This window comes from Trichosurus vulpecula, chromosome 1 (assembly GCF_011100635.1).
Source record: "Trichosurus vulpecula isolate mTriVul1 chromosome 1, mTriVul1.pri, whole genome shotgun sequence".
NCBI classification, from domain to species: Eukaryota; Metazoa; Chordata; class Mammalia; order Diprotodontia; family Phalangeridae; genus Trichosurus; species Trichosurus vulpecula.
The window spans coordinates 6,901,235-6,907,356 of NC_050573.1; the positions used below are offsets into that span (position 1 = coordinate 6,901,235).

General features: G+C 46.3%; 1 pseudogene across 1 annotated transcript; it reads left to right on the plus strand.

The window, feature by feature from the left end:
- Nucleotides 1-1,631: 1,631 nt before the first annotated feature.
- LOC118846698 lies at nt 1,632-2,222 on the plus strand (annotated as a pseudogene). The gene is made up of 2 exons (XR_005010211.1): nt 1,632-1,743; nt 1,908-2,222. The product of XR_005010211.1 is annotated as an immunoglobulin lambda variable 3-25-like (transcript).
- Nucleotides 2,223-6,122: the final 3,900 nt, after the last annotated feature.

A 6,122-nucleotide genomic window follows, 5' to 3' on the forward strand; every position in this document is an offset into this window, starting at 1 on the left:
CCCCCGTCCTTTCATTTTTAACCTGAGTCCTCCTGCTGGGTCCTTAAAATATGAAGAATTCTCTTTGTCTCCCTCATCCTATGTCACCCTGTCCTGTCTTTAACCTTTATGCGCCATAAAAACCTCTAAAACTACATCATCATTCTGAAACCTCTATATAAGCCTAACTCCCCCAAATATCAGGGTCTCACTTAGCTTTCTTCCTAGGAGACCCACACTGTTTTTGCATCAGTAAAGCTCCCCATGGTTACAGAGAAGGTCTAAGTGAATTCTTTCACACCTGAAACACATCCACCAACTCTAAGACTCATCAAACCTACATGTCAATCCTTCCCTGTTCCAGGGTGGAAAGAAAAGGGAGTCCCAGCCCAGGGGAGATGATCTCAGAGGGGCTGAGCCCAGAATGAGCTGGGGCCTGGAGGACTTCCCCAAGCCCTCTGAGGCTCAGCATGTGTCCTAGGGCTGGGGTCTGAGTGGTTTCCCTGACTCCTGTGGTTGGCCACTGGGGATCCAGAGGGAACTCACCTTTCCCATCTGGCCTGAAGCATCATTTGCAGAGGCCAGATGATACGACAGTCAAAGAGGATACCCTGAATGCTGAGAGAGTGATCACATGCCAATCTCCTGTTTTCTAAAATATTAAAAAAAATTTTGTAAAGTAAATAAAAAATTTAATGTTCTTAAACTTTGCCCCTAACTTTAGTTTCCGAAGGGCATCAATGGTTGAAGAATCTACTAAGAATCAGAGATGAAAACAGGACCTTTTGGGCTGGATCAGTGAAGGCCAGAGCTGGAAGGGAGCTTAGAGATCCCCTGGTCCAACCACCCTCATTTTACCAATGCGGGAGGGAGGCCCACAGAGAAGATGTGTCTGTCTTCTGTCCTCTGCAGTCCCCTGGGAGGCCTGAACAGCAAGAGCCCCAGGGGATGTGGGGGTAGAAGCTGGGCCCGCTGGCTGTTACAATTGTTCCTTTGGATGGTCCTGAAGGCAGCTCCGGACTGGAGGCCAGGCAAGGCAACAAGCATTTCTTAATCCTTCCTGTGCACCAGGCCCTGTGCTAAGTGCTGGGGATTCTACTGCAAATAAACGGAGAAGCCCTGCCCTCTTGCAGCTTCTAATCTAACAGAGAAAGACAGCCCAGGAAAGGATCTCCCAGTGATGGGGGAGACACGTCCCCATTCTACTGTGTTCCTGAAGCCTCCAGAGTCACAGGCACAGGTGGAGGGGATGAAGTCTGGCTGTCCCCAAGCAGGTCTGGGAGGGGAAGTCACCAACAGGAGGTGAGGGCAGCATGGTGGAGGGATGGGCCATGGTGAGAAGGCCCCAATGCACAGGGAAGGTCCAGGAGGAGAAAACAGTTGAACTACATTGACAAGGTCCTGGAGCATCAGACACAGGCCTGGGGGTGGGGAATAAACCTGACTCCCAGAATCCCAAAATCTCAGAGCTGGAAATGACCTCAGGTCCCATGATAACCCTCCCCTGCCAGAAAAACACTTGCCACCTCTACCTCAGGAGCCCACAGGGTCAGTCAGCCATCACCTGAGGCCCCTCCTTCAGGGATCCAGAGCAGGAGAAGATTTGCATGTGGGGGCCTCCTCCCTGCAGGGCCTGGGCTGGTCTTAAGAGAGCCCTGGGGGAGCCCAGCCCCAGCTGGGGAGCCTCAGGACACAGAGCTCTGGGAGGAACCTTGACCATGGCCTGGATCTCTCTGCTGTTCTCACTCCTCGCTGTCTACACAGGTGAGGCTTCCCTAGGTCTCCTCCCTGTGCCTCAGGCCCCACAATGTCTCAGACCAGGCCTAGTCCTGCCCTGAGCTCATCCTGAAGCTGCTTGAGGGGTCAGCATCTCCTTGGGGGAGCAAGGCCCCTGCCTCTGACCACTCTCTTCTTTCTTTCTCTTGCAGGTTCTGGGGCCTCCTCTGTGCTGACTCAGCCATCTTCTGTGTCCAAAAGCCTGGGAGAGACGGCCTCCATCTCCTGTGCTGGGGATGCACTTAGAAGTTACAGTGCAAACTGGTACCAGCAGAAACCTGGCCAGGCCCCTAAGCTTGCTGATTTATGATAGTAACAGCAGGGCCTCTGGGATCCCTGACAGATTCTCTGGCTCCAAGTCAGGGAACACGGCCACCCTGAGGATCTCTGGGCTCCAGGCTGAGGATGAGGCTGACTATTACTGTCAGTCGTATCATAGTGGTGCTCCTCACAGTGACACAGACTGATGGGGAAGTGAGACAAAAACCCCTCCCAGGCCTGCTCCCCCTGAGCCCTCCCCTCTGGGCTCCAGAGAGGTGCCTGCTGAGCACAGAACAGAAACAGCTTCTCCCTCAGGGCCCGTCTCCCTCTCCTCTTCTGCCTGGCTGGCCCCTTCCCCCTCTCTGACCCTCCACCTCTAAGGCTCCTTCCCCCTCCCCAGCCCCTCATGTGCTCCCTCTCTCCCTCCATGTGTTCTCCTCTCATTTCTGGAGTTCTGCTGCCCCCCTGAAAGCCTGTTTTGGCCTCTCCCCAGCTTTGAAAGCTGTTCTGGTGCCAGGATCCAGGAGTCAGGAAGGAGCCCTCTGAAGATCTCCCAAATTCCTCTCCAAACTTCCTCAGAATGCATCCAGGAGCAGGGAAGCAGCTTAGCAGCCAGACAAGAATGCTGAATCACACTGGGCTGGGGGGAGCAGCAGCATCCAGCCTCATAGCAGGGGCCCTGCAGCACGGCTCCAAGTGGGGGACAAATCACCATCCAGGCCCCACCCTCCCGCTAACCAGCAGCCCCCTAAGCAAGTGAGCAGTCTGTACTGCCAAATAAGGCCCTACCCCAATGACCCCTCCCTCAGCACAAGCCACCAGGAAGCCTGACTCTTAGTGAGGCCTGGCCCTGGCTCTAGACAACAGAGAGACCCTGTTTCCATAGGAGCCCAGCAGCAGAGCCCCATCCCTGGGCCTGGCCACGGTTGCTGAACCCTATATTCAGGGGAGGCCAACAGGGAATCCCCACTCCCAATACAAGCCAGAAGGGAAGCCTACCCTCCTGGGAAAGCAAGCAGCTAAGCCCAGAGAGATGTTCAGTGAAATCCAACAGTAAGACCCAGGGCCCCAGCACTAAAACCTTGACAACTGTTGTGGTGGAAGCATCTCAGAGAATTCAGTCAGACCACCTCTGATCCAAGTATAGGCATTTATTGAGATTTGTGCCTCCCATGAAGCAGGCTAAGTTCCAAGGGGAACCAGCAACTTCAGAAAAAGCAAAATGGATTTTTATAGGGGAAAGATACTGATTACACAAGCAAAATTTAGGTAGAATATAACAATATGATTAATATTTAAAAGGCAGGAGGAGTTTGTTAAGGGATTAGGTAATAGAGGAGGGATCCTGGCCACAGTGGAACTGTACATGCCATTACCCACAATGCATACAGAAAAACCAATGGGGAGGTGAGTACGTATGATAGTGATATTACAATCAGACTCCCTACCTCATAGGTTTACTCTCGGTCAGTTCTTTACTATTCCTGAGCAGGTGCCTACTTACAAAAAGTCCCTTCTAGTATGTTGGGGTCCACATCCTGCTTGGGCATCCTAGTGGTGCTGCTTTCTGATTGGCTGAGTATTGTGGTCCTGCCTAAGGCTAGATGGATGTGGTTATGGTTGAGTACATGGACAGACCTGCTGTTTATGTGAGAAATTACACTGCAAGCAGCCAGAAGGAAACAATTTGAGCATTTTGGAAAGACAATGAGGATAATACAAGATCTAGCAGCTTCTACATTAAGGGATAGAAGGGGTTGGAATATGATATTCCAGAGGAGAAAGAGCTAGGATTAAAACTAAGAATCACCTCCCCAGCAAAACTGAGTATGATGCTCCAAGGCAAAATATCGATTTTCAATAAAATAGAGGACTTTCAAGTTTTCTCAGTGAAAAGACCAGAGCTGAATAGAAAATTTGACGTTCAAATATAAGAATCAAGAGAAGCATGAAAAGGTATACAAGAAAGAGAAAATCACAAGGGACTTACTAAAGTTGAACTGTTTTGTTTACATTCCTATATGGAAAGACAGTATTTGTAACTCACCAGACCTTTCTCAGTATTAGGGTAGTTGAAGGGAAAATACATATGTATATTGAGTAAATTGAATAATGGGGGACAGGATAAGATGGAGGGAAATATATTTAGTCTTTCACAACATGAGTATTGTGGAAGTGTTTTACATAATGATACATGTGTGGCCTATATCGAATTGCTTGCCTTTGGAACTCAGTTTTAAAAGCAAATCCTCAAAAAAAAAAGTTGTTTTTGCGTGCAACTGAGAAATAAGATATATAGGGAATGGGACATAGAAATCTATACTGCCCTACAAGAAAGGGGAAAGGAAATGGGGGGAAGGGAGTGGGGTGACAGAAGTGGGGATGACTGGGGAACAGGACAATCAAAATATATACCAGCTTGGAGTGGGGGGGAGGGTAGAAATTGGGAGAAAATTTGTAACTCAAAATCTTATGGCAATCAATGTGGAAAACAAAAATATTGAATAATACAATAATTGTTAAGGAAAAAAGAAAAAGAATAAATAAATAAATAGATAAAGAAAGAAAGAGAAAGAAGGGAGGAAAGAAAGAAAGGAAGGAAGAAAGGAAGGAAGGAAGAAAATAAAAGAAGAAAAAACTTGGAAGTTTGTCATTTCTTAAATTACAGTACTTCAAAAATGCATGGTCAAATAGAATGACTTACCCCATTCTCTTTTTTAGCAGTACTATTCTTAATCTAATAACATTTAGATTATAAGAAAAATTGCTTTTCTAAAAACACAGATGATACAATTGATTACCAAATTACACAGTAAAAGAAAATTTAGAAATACAACAATACCATAAACAATTATCATATATTTTGACTTGAAACAAAACTAATTAATTACCACTCTGGTCACCTTAATTTTTAGTCAAATATGTTTCGAAATTACACAGAAAATTATTCGTCTCGTCGCCATGGGCATAAACTTCAAATTTAAGAAAACCCATATAAAGTTACCCAAAATGTTTAATTAACCTCCTCCCACTACTTTCCTCACAATCAATTTATTTTCTTGCATTTGCTGCAAGTCAGAAGGCTTTCTGGCATGTATGGATCCCTAGGTTTTTAAGTCACATATTGCATGATCTCTGGGGAAGCAATAGCTTTCATCATTCATTACATTGCGTAGACTCTTAAGGAATCTGAACATTGGTAATGCTAGTGTAAGCAAGCCAGATGTGATCTGAGCACTTTCATGAAAACAAGATGGATCTTATACACAGAAAGACTGAGGGAGGGATGGGGGGGGGGTGGTGAAGTAGTCTGGGGTTTGTCACAACAATGCTACTTGCAGCTACTGTGGCTGTGTAGGACCAACAACACCAGCACACAGGAGGGGTGCTAGCACAGGTTCTCTGATCTACTTTCCTAAGGAAAGCAACTTTAAAGGCTTTATAATATCCCTTTAATTAAACATACATATATGCTTCACCTAGTTCAGGGGAAAAGTCAGCACCCTGAACTTTAGAGAAATCACAAGCAGAAATTATATAAACAGAGCAAATGACACAAATCAGCAGACAGAGCTTCTAACTGTCTGTCCATAGCAATCCATACATACATAATTAGCAGAGAAAACTACCGACATCTGGGTTTCAAAGCTGGGGGCTCCTTACCAGCTACCCAGAGTTTCTTCTGGTGAAATCACAGGATGCTCTTCCAATGAGTGAGCCGCAAAGCAAAATGCTAACCTCCAAGGAGATATACACTTCTTTAGGGTTAGAGGGCATTCCCTAAGGAACTTGCAACCTAACAGGAGTGATGTTAAAGCTTATATGGGAAAAGTAGGAGATTATCTGGCAGATATGCTAATTAGGTGATAACTTACAACCTTGGTCACAGGTGTCATTCCCTACTGGAAACCAGGGGAAGGGGAGTTCTCAAGGGTGTGTTTTTGGTCTATTACATCTATAGCAACATAGTTTTGAGAGTTGGTGTCCATAGCTTGACCTCTGGATTGAATATGATAATTTGGGAAATCAATATATGTAATTCTGTGGTTACAAGACAGTTCTGTTTTTACAATAGAATTTCCTCAGAGGTCAGCTTGTTTTGGTAG